The following is a 15082-nucleotide window of genomic DNA, read 5'->3' as shown; positions in this document are numbered from 1 at the left end:
CCTGAGCAAAAATGGAAGCCAGTTCCTTAGAAGTGGGCAACTTCTTAAGTGGAATACAATGGGACATTTTTGAGAACTGGTCAACCACCATAAGGATAACTGTGTTGCCTTGGGAGTTGGGTAACTTCACAATGAAATCCATAGACAGGTGGGTCCAGGGCCTCCCTCCATTGGGTATGGGTTGCAAGAGGCCCACTGAGTCTTACTCTAAACACACATGGAACAGACAGCTATGAAGGCTGTTACATCAGCACGTAGACTAGGCCACCAGAATTGTTGGGAAATGGCCCAAAAGAGTTGATTCTTCCCAGGGTGGCCAGCAGCCTTGGAAGAATGGTAAGTCTGAAGTACAGCAGTATGGAGACTCTCTGAGATAACGCAGCGGTCACAAGGTTTCTCAGCAGAAGCATGGACCTGAGCAGCAAGAATTTTGTCACCCAAAGGAGAAGTGAGACTGGTGTGAACCATAGCCAGAATACGATCAGGAGGAATCACAGGAACCAAAACCCACTCCATCTTGGAAATGGAGGAAAATTGTCGTGGCAAAGGGTCAGCCCTTACATTCTTAGTACCGGGTAAGAATGAGACAATGTAATTGAAACTAGACAAGAAAAGAGCCTTGGTCCAAATCAATGGGTGGAGGGGGATTATGGTGTGGGGTTGTTTTCCAGTGAGTTGGACCTGGCCCCTTAGTTCCAGTGAAGGGAATTCTTAAGGCGTCAGCATACGAAGACATTTTTGACAATTTCATGCTCCCAACTCTGTGGGAACAGTTTGAGGATGGCCCCTTCCCGTTCCAAAATGACTGCGCACCAGTGCACAAAGCAAGGTCCATAAATACATGGATGAGTGAGTTTGGGGTGGAGGAACTTGACTGGCCTGCACAGAGTCCTGGCCTCAACCCAATACAACACCTTTGGGAGGAAGAAGAGCAGAGACTGTGAGACAGGCTTTCTCATCCAACACCAGTGCCTGATCTCACAAATGTGCTTCTGGAAGAATGGTCAAACACTCCCAAGAGCCCTTTCACACTGAGGCAGTTTTCAGGTGCTTTACAGTCGCTATTTTTAGCACTAAAATGCCTGAAAACTGCCTCAGTTCTTTCACACTGGGGCAGTGCGCTTACATGACGTTAGAAAAAGTACTGCAAGCAGCATCTTTGGGGCGGTTTGGGAGCGAAACGTCCCTGCCCGTTAAAATGAATTGGCAGTGCTTCAGAAGTGCCTGAAAAGTGCTGCAGAAGCGCCGCAACATGGGCATTTTTAACCCCTACTTTGAGGTTAAAAGCACCCCGCTAGCAGCTGAAAAGAACCGCTTAAACAGCGGTAAAGCGCCGATAAAATGAGCGGCACTTAACCGCTAATGCATGAGTATCCCCAGTGTGAAAGGGGTCCAACCTTGGGAACAGCCTTGCCAGAGGAGTTGAAGCTGTTATAGCTGCAAAGGGTGGGCCAACTCAATATTGAACCCTACGGACTAAGACTGGGATGCCATTAAAGTTCATGTGCGTGTAAAGGCAGGCGTCCCAATACTTCTGACAATATAGTGTATATATGATATATATATGAATGAATTATGGCAATTACCACTTCTCTCTTTAGTATCACTTTAACTGAATGTCCATTTTCTGGTCATCCGGTGTAGTGCATTGCATTGGTTCTCTCTCTCCCTATACTCTTGAGAGTTGTCTTCCATGTGGGTCATGACACCGGACGTCGATCCTTAATCCAGTCCATTTATTTAAACTAGTTTGACTCCAGCTTTTCTTCTCCCTTCAGTCCACACAGTCCTAATTTAAGTCTGGCTGTCTCCCTGCAGCTATTTCCTTCCTTCTTGTGCTGCGTCGACATTTGCAGCCAATTGTGTCTCATCAGCAAATGTAATAAGCTTTCCAGCTACAGTGGATTTAACATCATTAATGCACAGTATTGAAAAGCGCAGACCCCTAGGGAGGCTATTAACGACCTTCCATTGCTCAGAGCACCAAGTGCTTCTTTTCTCCTTTTTTTTTTTCATACATAGATAACTATCTGTCTCTTATCAATCTCCCGGGGCATACATCAATAGTATATACACAGACGTTTCATGAGCTTTCCTGGGGGATCTTGTAAAAGCAAGGATAAAATGAGAATGTCCACTACATTTGCCTCTTCCAGACACTTACTCTATTCCCAAATCAGGTGAAGACTAAGAAATTTTGCCTTACAAGAATACGAATAATTAGAAAAAGCCTCACACACATATAACTACCATGGGAAGCAAAATCATGGGAAATAAAATAATATTTCCATGTAATATTACCAGGGGTTGTGATATATATATATATATATATATATATATATATATATATATATATATATACACAGTTGTGCTCATAAGTTTACATACCCTGGCAGAATTTATGATTTCTTGGCCATTTTACAGAGAATATGAATGATAAGACAAAAACTTTTCTTTCACTCATGGTTAGTGTTTTATTATCATTTATTATCAATCAACTGTGTTTACGCTTTTTAAATAATAATGGGAACAGAAACTATGAAAAATGTCCCGGATCAAAAGTTTACATACCCCAGGTCTTAATACCGTGTGTTGCCCCCTTTAACATCAATGGCAGCTTGAAGTGTTTTGTGGTATTTGTGGATGAGGCTCTTTATCTTCTCAGATGGTAAAGCTGCCTATTCCTCTTGGCAAAAATCCTCCAGTTCCTATTGATTTGTTGGGCTGTCTTGCATGAACGGCACGTTTGAGATCTCCCCAGAGAGGCTCAATGATATTGAGGTCAGGAGACTGAGATGGCCACTCCAGAACCTTCACTTTATTTTGCTGTAGCCAATGACAGGACAACTTGGCCTTGTGTTTTAGACCATTGTCATGTTGGAATGTCCAAGTACATCCTATGCGCAGCTTCCTGGCTGATGAATGCAAATGTTCCTCCAGTATTTTTTGATAACATACTGCATTCATCTTGCCATAAATTTTGACCAAATTTCCTGTGCCTTTGTAGCTCACACATCCCCAAAACATCAGCGCTCCACCTCCGTGTTTCACAGTAGGAATGGTGGACATTTCATCATAGGCCTTGCTGACTCCTCTCCAAATGTAGTGTTTATGGTTGTGGCCAAAAAGCTCAATTTTGGTCTCATCACTCAAAATGACTTTGTGGCAGAAGGTTTGAGGCTTGTCTCTGTGCTGTTTGGTGTCTTATAAGCGGGATACTTTGTGGCACTTGCATAGTAATGGCTTTCTTCTGGCGACTCGACCATGCAGCCCATCTTTCTTCAAGTGCCTCCTTATTGTGCATCTTGAAACAGCCACGCCACATGTTTTCAGAGAGTCCTGTATTGGGGATTTTCTAGGCATCCAAACTATTTTCCTGGCAGTTGTGTCTGAAATTTTAGTTGGTCTACCTGACCATGGTTTCGTTTTAACAGAACCCCTCATTTTCATTTTTTTGATTAGAGTTTGAACACTGCTGATTGGCATTCTCAATACCTTGGATATCTTTTTTATAGCCCTTTCCTTTTTTATACAGTTCAACTACCTTTTCCAGCAGATCCTTTTGACAATTCTTTTTGCTTTCCCCATGAATCAGAATCCAGAAACGTCAGTGCAGCACTGGATGAAAGATGCAAGGGTCTGTCAGGAGTCCAAAAACTTGTTGACCTTTTATACACACACACTGTACTAATTACAAGCAAACAGATCACAGGTTACCTTTAATAGCCATTCAAACCCCTTTGTGTCAACTTGTGTGCATGTTATCAGGCCAAAATCACCAGGGTATGTAAACTTTTGATCAGGGTCATTTGGTTAGTTTCTATTGTCATTATGATTTAAAAAAAATAAACACAGTTGATTGATAATAAATGGCTTCAGCCAAATGCTAACCACGAGTGAAAGAAAAGTGTGTTATCATTCATATTCTCTGAAAAATAGCTAAGAAATCATAAATTCTGCCAGGGTATGTAAACTTATGAGCACAACTGTATTTATACAGTATCTGACAAAAGTGAGTACACCCCTTACATTTTTGTAAATATTTTATTATATCTTTTTATGTGACAACACTGAAGAAATGACACTTTGCTACAATGTAAAGTAGTGAGTGTACAGCTTGTATAACAGTGTAAATTTGCTGTCCCCTCAAAATATCTCAACACACAGCCATTAATGTCTAAACCACTGGCAACAAAAGTGAAAAGTGTCCAAATTGGGATCAGTTTGCCATTTTTGTGACTCGTTAGTGTTACAAGGTCTCAGGTGTGAATGGGGAGCAGGTGTGTTAAATTTGGTGTTATTGCTCTCACTCTCTCCTACTGGTCACTGGAAGTTCAACATGGCACCTCATGAAAAAATATGAGAACCCCCTATTGGGGCTTTTAAGCAGCCAATGAAGTGCAATATAGGTGGTTGAAAAAATTGAATTTTATTGGTACAAAAAATATAAATAACATATTAAAAAAATTCACTAGAATGAATACTGACTGTTAGAGTCAGGACATGAACTGAATATGGCGTACAATTGCAACGGACAAAAGCCTACAATTAAAACCAATGCAAGACACAATGTATACTGGGGCAACCAAAATTCCCCAAATATTGAATCCTTGAAGTTGGATGACAATAAATGCCTATAAATAAGGACAATATACAATACAGTGTATGTGGAACAACAAAGGTTGTATGTAAAAATCCTGACGCGTTTCGACCCTTCCCGGGTCTTCTTCAGAGGATGGTTGTCCACTGTAAAAAGGTCAACATATATCAAACATAACATCAGATTCAACAGTACCAAAACCATACATGCATACCCTGTAGTGTAACTGCATAAATTGTATAGTTACCTATCGCAGGATTTATGACGTTACAAAGTCATTTCTAACATTGCCAAGTGTTTGGGGTTATGCAATTTCTCCTCTGCTCCCATGTCTCCCCCGTGTCGGACCAACTCCCCAGGGGGCGGGCGGTGGACTGAATGTATCTTACGAGAGATCACGTCTACCAACCCCCCATACAGGAGAGGGAAGGAAAGGAAGGGGCAAATAGGCAATCCAAACCGCACCCAGATAAGTTCACGTTAGTGCTAAAAATAAAATAAAGAACGAAGGGTCAGTTGATTCATCCACATGGTTGGGAATTTCACCAACCATGGAATTCTATACGGTTACTAGATTATGAGTCCATGGGTGTGCAGAAGGGCATTGCTAAAGAATAAAAGGGGGGGGGAGAGAAAGAGAGGGAGGAAGGGGGAGGAAGGGGGTGGAGGAGAAAAAGGGGAGGAGAAGGGGAAGAGGAAGGCATGTGAGGAAAAAGTGGAAAGAAAAGAAAAGAGTGAACAAAAAATAAGTGAGTGAGACAGAAATCGACTAGAAAATAGCAAATGCCCTGCTGCCGATCAATCACCATGCGACATAAAAATATATAGAAGAGTCAATGGGGTAGAAGTGCCTACAAACCACAAGTGAATGGCGAGGTGAAAAAAGGGTGGAGAAAAGAAGGAGACCAGCGGTGCTGGATGAGACATGGTGAAAAGAGAGAAGGGAGGGAAGAAAGAAGGGGGGACAAAAGGAGGGGGAAGGGAAAGAGGGGGAGGGGGGGAAGGGGAAGGGGAAAAGGAGGGGGAGAGGAAAAAGAAGAGGGGAGAAAAGTGCAAGGGAAGAAAAAGGGAGGGAAGAAAAACAGGGGGGAAGGATGGAAAGAAGGGGGGGGGAAGAGGGGAGGGAAAAAGGGAAGAAGAGGGGGAAAAAAGAAAAGGGAAAGGATAAGGAAGTGGGGGAGAAGGGAGGGAGGAGAAAGGAAAGCAGGAAACAACGGGAGAAAGAGAGTGCTATGGATGGGGGGGTTGAGTGGGATGTTGTTACGTGAAAGGTGATGGGGATAGGGGGTGTGCGTGTAGGGAGGGTTGGGGAACGGGACGAGGAGTGAGGATGTGTGTGGAATGGACAGTGAGTGTGTGTAAGAGGAAAGGGAAGAGGGGACTGTGAGTGAGAAAAGAAAAACATGAAGCAACAGTGCACAACACACAAACAGCATACCGTGAAAAAACAAACAACAACACAGTGTCAAAGTGCAAGGGTGGTAGCGGAACTCATTACCCAATCAGGCTGAACTGAATAAAAGAGTTGATACGTTCACAATTCTGAAAAATTGGATTGTAAATGAAAAGTCATGGCGAGATCAGAGATGATTTAAAAAGAACCAAATTGCTAGAAAACTAAATAGAAGCATTGCCGTCATTCCGGGTGTACTTACCAGTCTGATAGATCAGTCAGTGCCTTGCCCAGTATCTCCAGGTTAGAGAGGATCCAGTAAGGTGCCTCTGGGATTTCTTATATTTATAGGGAGTGTCAATTGACTAACTCCCATCAGGTGCAAGTATGTGGTTGCCTCCCTCCCCCACCCATTGGGGGAAACGAGCAGCACAACTGTGCGCTCTAAACGTGATCCCCCCAGTGTTCCGGAGAGGATAACACCTTCGGGCGTCCCCATCGCTTCAGCCGCAACTGCGCAGGCGCCGCTACGTCACGCGCACGCGCACTAGGGTGCGTGCGCGTGAGCACGGCATCCAGAAGAGATCCGGGATGCCGCTGGCAGGGCGAGAAGTGCCCGATACAAGGTGTAGCCACCTAGTGGGCACATATAGGAGATGCAGGGCCCAAGCGTCTCCTCTCTCACCCTGCCAGGAAGACACAAGGTGCACCCCCGCCCCCAGAAGAGAAGCACAGGCATTCAAGGAGAGGCAGCAGTGAACACAGCGCCACACAGTCATGAATTTGATACTGTGTGGACGAATGATAGTAAAGATATGGTATTAACAGTCCTCATCGCTTATTCACAGGGTACTGCATATATGGTCCGTGCAATGTGGATTAACTGCAGGCTGACCATACTATATACATCGTTCATTGCATATCATTATTTGCTTAAGCATGGTTACACAATTATGGTGGCATAGTCCTCTTACAACTACATAATTAAATGGCACATATACAAAAAAGAAAAAAGAAAAATTACATAATACCAAATGTTGTTGCATATGAAGAACTCTGAACTGTATTTTAGGCTAGATTTTTCTCAAAAATAGAGCGTTTTAAAGTGTATGATCCATTAACGTTACATCCCATAACATACACAACAGTATACACCTCATACATTTAGAAATAATGGAGAGAACAATAATGACACTAATGATTGTACATGGGGAAAACCAGGCAGCAGTATACACGAGACTGGAAACGCTGAATGTGTGAAATATGTGGTAGAAAACTCCACTTAAATCGGCATGGGGAGGGGGGAAAAAAGAGGGGAAAAAAGGGGGGGGAGAGGGGGGGAAGGAGGGGAAGGGAAAGGAGGAATGGGGGGGGAAGAGAGGGGAAAAGGAGAGGGAAGGAAAAGAAGGGGGGGGAAGAAAAGGGGGGAAGGGGAGAGGGAAGAAAGGGGGGGAGTGGGAAGGGGAAGGAGGGAGGAGGGGGGGAAGAAGGGAAGGAACAGGGAAGGAAAGAGGAAAAAGAGAAGGAAAAGGGAATGATAATATTGATGGGTCTTCTCATATTTGCACAGAATATTATAGCATGTGTGGGATATGAAATCCTTTTCCATAAGTTATTGTGTCTTCCCGGATGAGAACCCCTGCAGAAAAGGGGCATATGAGATTGATTCATTTAGACCCGGTGGAGAGGTGGCCTGTAACTGGAATATCCATCTCTGCTCTTTCTGCAGCAGAGACTTGTTCCAGTCGCCACCTCTAGTGGGAATCTTTATTTTGTAAAGGGCCACGAAAGTGACTCTAGGGACTCTGTAGTTGTGTGTACCAATTATGTGCCTCCCAATGGGGAGGTACGGATTCCCCACCTCCATGCTGTAAACATGTTGGGAAATGTGTTTCCAGAATTCCTGCCTGGTTTTCCCCACGTAGTATGCACCACATTCGCATTCCATCAGATATACTATTCCGCGAGTGCGGCAATTCACAAACTGTGTGGGTGTGAATGTGTTGCCGTTGGGTAACACAAAGATTTTGTCTTGTTTAATGAGTGAACAGTATGAGCAATGTCCACAGGGGAAAGAAACCACTGTGGAACAGTGCTTCAATCTCATATTTGCGTTGGTGTATTCACTCCGAACGAGCTTGTCACGTAGTGACATAGCTCTTTGTACGTTATGGTGGGTTTTTCATGAACGAATCCACGCAGTTTAGGGTCATCCGTGAGGATGCTCCAGTGACGCTCTATAATCTTTTTAATGGCCTGGTATTGTCGGGAATAACGCATGATGATCCGGGTAGGGTTACATTCAGGGCCTTGGGAGGGTTTAGATTTGAAAAGTAGCTGAGATCTAGAGTATCCTATAGCTTGATTGTAAGCTTTTTTAAGACATGATCTGCTGTAGCCCCTTGCTAACAGTCGATTTTGGAGCCCCTCCGCTTCTTTTTGGAACAGAGCGTCATTTGAACAGTTGCGCCGGAGGCGCAAATATTGTCCATAGGGGATCGAGTTCTTCAATGGGGTCGGATGAAAACTATCGGAATGAAGGACCGTATTCCCAGCAGTTGTCTTACGAAACAAAGTGCTAGAAAGGTGTCCATCCCCGGTGACCGAAATGGAGACATCCAAGAAGGTGACGCTGTGGGGGTTGTGGGTCATCGTAAACCTCAGGTTGCGATCGTTCACATTGATCTTGTGAAAAAATTCAAGTAGTTTGATCTCAGGTCCCTCCCAGACGACGAAGACGTTGTCGATATACCTCAGCCATTTGGTTATATGGCTGGTGTACTCGACAAGGTCCTCGTCATCCAGGAGAGACTTCTCCCACTCCCCCAGGTACAGGTTGGCGTAAGAGGGGGCACAACAGGTCCCCATAGCCACACCCTGTACCTGGAGGTAGTGGGAGTTGTCAAAGCAAAAATGGTTGTGATGCAGTATATAGTGCAGCCCATTCAGAATGAACCTGACCAATGCTGGATCGTATTGAGAGTGCTGTTGCAAGGCCCTTTGTACAGCAGCCAAACCCTTAGAATGGGGAATGCTGCTGTACAGCGCCTCTCGTAAGATACATTCAATCCACCGCCCGCCCCCTGGGGAGTCGGTCTGACACAGGAGAGACAGGGGAGCAGAGGAGAAATCGCATCACCCCAAACACTTGGCAATGTTAGAAATGACTTTGTAACATCATAAATCCTGCGATAGGTAACTATACAACTTATGCAGTTACACTACAGGGTATGCATGTATGGTTTTGGTACTGTTGAATCTGATGTTATGTTTGATATATGTTGACCTTTTTACAGTGGACAACCATCCTCTGAAGAAGACCCGGGAAGGGTCGAAACGTGTTAATTGTAGGCTTTTGTCCGTTGCAATTGTACGCCATATTCAGTTCATGTCCTGACTCTATCAGTCAGTATTCATTCTAGTGAATTTTTTCTAATATATTATTTATATTTTTTGTACCAATAAAATTCAATTTTTTCAACCACCTATATTGCACTTCATTGGCTGCTTAAAAGCCCCGATAGGGGGTTCTCATATTTTTTCATGCACTTTATGGGGTGTGCGGCCTATCCGTCTACACTCATGTGAGTGCTTTTTGCTGTTTGATTTGATTTTTGGGTAGCTAAACACCCTCCCCTGTTTTTCTGGCACTCAAGTTGAGACATGAACTGTGAACTGTTTTTTTAGGCGTTATATATAATCCTGGTATATGGTTCTCCATTTTTTATGTCATCTGAATATTCACTCTAGCCATTAATTAACTGCAACTTCTGATCCAAGATGAGCAAATTCACAGGGGCTGATTGGGCTAATCTAATGACTCAGTATGAAAACTCCTTTGAACAGGGCGATCAAAAAACCCTGTCCATTACATCATTATTTCAAAAACTGACCAAGGTACTCGAGAGAAAATCTGCCCTCTTTTGGCATGTCAAGAGTTTTGGCAGATACCTCGAGGAACAAATCAATCCCTATGGACTACCCGTCCAAATCTTTCCAAATGTTGATCTAATAAGTGATGAGTGCAGGGCCGAATGGGAGGCCAATCTCAAGTCATGCTCCAGGGAGATGATGTCAATCTTGTCCAGGGAGTACGATAAACAGATTGCCCTCTTAGACTGCGTTATTAGCAAATTGGAACAAACATTGAGCCAATATGTCCAACACCCCCTGTTCGCTGAATCTCAAACTTGTTTGGAAGAAAATCTCTCAATCTTTAACAAAAACATTTTGCATAATAAGGAAACGCAATTCTGGAGGGACAAACATGCCTTTTCGGAGGGATATGCCTACAGATGGAAAAACCATGGGTCCTCATCTAATAACCAACCGCGTCGGGAACTCAAGAACAAAACGAACACTCAAACTTCCAAACTTCGGAGATCCTCGGATCCCGAACCTGAACGTAAGAATTCCTCCCAACGCAACCAAATGCGTAGTAAAGCACAACAGAAAAGAGATCGCAGTTTCAGGAATTCTCCTGAACACGACTCGAAAAAACGTGCGATGGACACTGCTTCTACACAAGCAGATTCTCAAGATGCCCAACCCGACCACACTGCAGCAAAAGAATGCACTGCGGAGGCAGGCAGGGTAACATCTTCTGAACCAAACAGTAACATCCTATCTACACAGGAATCCTCCAAACATCTTACTCCCTCTGTCGGCTCTAACAAAGTAGCTCCGCAAAAAGCTTTAAACTCATCTCGGGGACCTGCGTCCCCACAAATCAACAAAACAGGCAAAGGCTTGGACCCCTTTGTGGTGCGGATACAACAAGCCACCTAAGTGTGGTTAATTTATCTTCCACCAATCTGTCACCCAGTGAGATACAACTCCTATCTCGTGGACTAACCTTTTGTCCCGAACAACATTTCGATGTTTTCGAAACAGTTACTGATCTACAACTTTTTGCACGCAGGTTATTACTAAAATACCTGCATGCAAAGGATGACTCGGAAGGTGACGCTGTGGATGGGTCTTTTTTCAGCATGAAGGAATGTAGGGCCCTACGAGACCTAACTCTTCTTTATCAAGAAAATAATACAGTGGATTTAATAGACCAAATCGATCTGGACGCCTTACTGCAGGAGGTGGACAAATCGACCCCAAATCCCCTAATGATGTTTAAAAAGGCTTCCACCACATTCCCCTCTTCAAGTATTAACCCCAATGTAGCAGTATTTTTAAGGCAAACAATCCGTGACATATGCAAACTATCACAAATTCAATCTAAACCGGCCAACCTTTCCAATGATGAAAACTTGGCCCTTCAACGCCTCATAAAAAAACCCAAAATTGTGATAAAACCCTCGGACAAAGGGGGCAACGTGGTCGTCAGGAACAATGACGACTACGTTTCAATGTGTCTGGACATATTAAAGAACAAAGAATGGTACAAAGTAATCTCAACCTTAACATCAACCAATATAATTCCAGCTTCTACAACATGATTGATTGTGCATTCTATAAAGGGGAAATCACCAAGAATATCTATGAATTTGTCAGGACTCCACATCCCAGGGTAGCCACGTTTTATAGTCTACCCAAGATACATAAAAATCCAACCAAACCCACAGGCCGCCCCATTGTCTCTGGCAATGGAGCCATTTCGGAAAATCTAAGCCGTGTTATAGATGCACAGTTGCAACCTCTTGTTTTGTCTCTGCCCTCCTTTGTCAAGGACACAATACAATTTCTACAACTCATCAATGATCTGAGGATACCTGAGAATGCTATTTGGTGACTATCGATGTTGAGGCGCTGTACAGCAGCATTCCCCATTCTAAGGGTTTGGCTGCTGTACAAAGGGCCTTGCAACAGCACTCTCAATACGATCCAGCATTGGTCAGGTTCATTCTGAATGGGCTGCATTATATACTGCATCACAACCATTTTTGCTTTGACAACTCCCACTACCTCCAGGTACAGGGTGTGGCTATGGGGACCTGTTGTGCCCCCTCTTACGCCAACCTGTACCTGGGGGAGTGGGAGAAGTCTCTCTTGGATGACGAGGACCTTGTCAAGTACACCAGCCATATAACCAAATGGCTGAGGTATATCGACGACGCCTTCGTCATCTGGGAGGGACCTGAGATCAAACTACTTGAATTTTTTCACAAGATCAATGTGAACGATCGCAACCTGAGGTTTACGATGACCCACAACCCCCACAGCGTCACCTTCTTGGATGTCTCCATTTCGGTCACCGGGGATGGACACCTTTCTAGCACTTTGTTTCGTAAGACAACTGCTGGGAATACGGTCCTTCATTCCGATAGTTTTCATCCGACCCCATTGAAGAACTCGATCCCCTATGGACAATATTTGCGCCTCCGACGCAACTGTTCAAATGACGCTCTGTTCCAAAAAGAAGCGGAGGGGCTCCAAAATCGACTGTTAGCAAGGGGCTACAGCAGATCATGTCTTAAAAAAGCTTACAATCAAGCTATAGGATACTCTAGATCTCAGCTACTTTTCAAATCTAAACCCTCCCAAGGCCCTGAATGTAACCCTACCCGGATCATCATGCGTTATTCCCGACAATACCAGGCCATTAAAAAGATTATAGAGCGTCACTGGAGCATCCTCACGGATGACCCTAAACTGCATGGATTCGTTCATGAAAAACCCACCATAACGTACAAAAGAGCTATGTCACTATGTGACAAGCTCGTTCGGAGTGAATACACCAACGCAAATATGAGATTGAAGCACTGTTCCACAGTGGTTTCTTTCCCCTGTGGACATTGCTCTTACTGTTCACTCATTAAACAAGACAAAATCTTTGTGTTACCCAACGGCAACACATTCACACCCACACAGTTTGTGAATTGCCGCACTCGCGGAATAGTATATCTGATGGAATGCGAATGTGGTGCATACTACGTGGGGAAAACCAGGCAGGAATTCTGGAAACGCATTTCCCAACATGTTTACAGCATGGAGGTGGGGAATCCGTACCTCCCCATTGGGGAGGCACATAATTGGTACACACAACTACAGAGTCCCTAGAGTCACTTTTGTGGCCCTTTACAAAATAAAGATTCCCACTAGAGGTGGCGACTGGAACAAGTTTCTGCTGCAGAAAGAGCAGAGATGGATATTCCAGTTACAGGCCACCTCTCCACCGGGTCTAAATGAATCAATCTCATATGCCCCTTTTCTGCAGGGGTTCTCATCCGGGAAGACACAATAACTTATGGAAAAGGATTTCATATCCCACACATGCTATAATATTCTGTGCAAATATGAGAAGACCCATCAATATTATCATTCCCTTTTCCTTCTCTTTTTCCTCTTTCCTTCCCTGTTCCTTCCCTTCTTCCCCCCCCTCCTCCCTCCTTCCCCTTCCCACTCCCCCCTTTCTTCCCTCTCCCCTTTCCCCTCCCCTTTTCTTCCCCCCCCTTCTTTCCCTTCCCTCTCCTTTTCCCCTCTCTTCCCCCCCATTCCTCCTTTCCCTTCCCCTCCTCCCCCCCTTTCCCCCCCTTTTTTCCCCTCTTTTTTCCCCCCTCCCCATGCCGATTTAAGTGGAGTTTCCTACAACACATTTCACCCATTCAGCGTTTCCAGTCTCGTGTATACTGCTGCCTGGTTTTCCCCATGTACAATCATTAGTGTCCTTATTGTTCTCTCCATTATTTCTAAATGTATGAGGTGTATACTGTTGTGTATGTTAGGATGTAACGTTAATGGATCATACACTTTAAAAACGCTCTATTTTTGAGAAAAATCTAGCCTAAAATACAGTTCAGAGTTCTTCATATGTTCAAAAAAATAATAAAAGAGTATGGGACTTTAAATGAGGCAGGTTCAAACACAAATTTGAGAGTAAAAATAAATACTTTTAATGTACATGAGTATCAAGTTGCGTAATGTTATATATAACAAAAAATTGCTCAGTGCATATGCAGACATCTTGGGAAGTAAATTGCATACATATAAACAGAGTGTAAAACATAATTGCCATAACAAGGGGACAATAATACATATTTCATGAGTATAACTTGTAATATACAGTAAAATTCATAAAATCTTGGTGGAAATGTGAGGGGTTACATCCTCAACAGCTCGACGCGTTTTGTCGGTTAGCCGACTCATCAGGAGCGGATATTGAATATCTGTAAATAATGGAGATGTTCTAAATCAAAAATGGGGCCGCATGATATGGAAAGTATTATATAGTAAAAAGATATATATAGAGCATAGAGATGGCAAATCCACAAACTTACATCCATTGGAACACTGAACTCCGAAAAATATGCAACAACATTTGGTATTATGTAATTTTTCTTCTTTTCTTTTTTGTATATGTGCCATTTAATTATGTAGTTGTAAAAGGACTATGCCACCATAATTGTGTAACCATGCTTAAGCAAATAATGATATGCAATAAACGATGTATATAGTATGGTCAGCCTGCAGTCAATCCACATTGCACGGACCATATATGCAGTACCCTGTGAATAAGCGATGAGGACTGTCAATACCATATCTTTACTATCATATCGTCCACACAGTATCAAATTCATGACTGTGTGGCGCTGTGTTCACTGCTGCCTCTCCTTGAATGCCTGTGCTTCTCCTCTGGGGGCGGGGGTGCACCTTGTGTCATCTCCTGGCAGGGTGAGAGAGAGACGCTTGGGCCCTGCGTCTCTATATGTGCCCACTAGGTGGCTACACCTTGTATCGGGCACTTCTCGCCCTGCCAGCGGCGTCCCGGATCTCTTCCAGACGCCGTGCTCACACGCGCGCGCACCCTAGTGCGCGTGACGTAGCGGCGCCTGCGCGAGTTGCGGCGCCGGAGCGACGGAGGACGCCCTAGAGGTGTTATCCTCTCCGGAACGCCGGGGGGATCACGTTTAGAGCGCACAGTTGTGCTGCTCGTTTCCCCCAATGGGGGGGGAGGGAGGGAGGCAACCAGCATACTTGCACCTGATTGGAGTTAGTCAATTGACACTCCCTATAAATATAGAAGAATCCCAGAGGCACGCTTACTGATCCTCTCTAACCTGGAGATACTGGGCAAGGCACTGACTGATCTATCAGACTGTAAGTACACCCGGAATGACGGCAATGCTTCTAGTTTA

The sequence above is a fragment of the Aquarana catesbeiana genome, linkage group LG13, assembly GCF_042186555.1.
Source record: "Aquarana catesbeiana isolate 2022-GZ linkage group LG13, ASM4218655v1, whole genome shotgun sequence".
NCBI lineage: Eukaryota > Metazoa > Chordata > Amphibia > Anura > Ranidae > Aquarana > Aquarana catesbeiana.
This window is presented reverse-complemented; position numbering follows the sequence as displayed.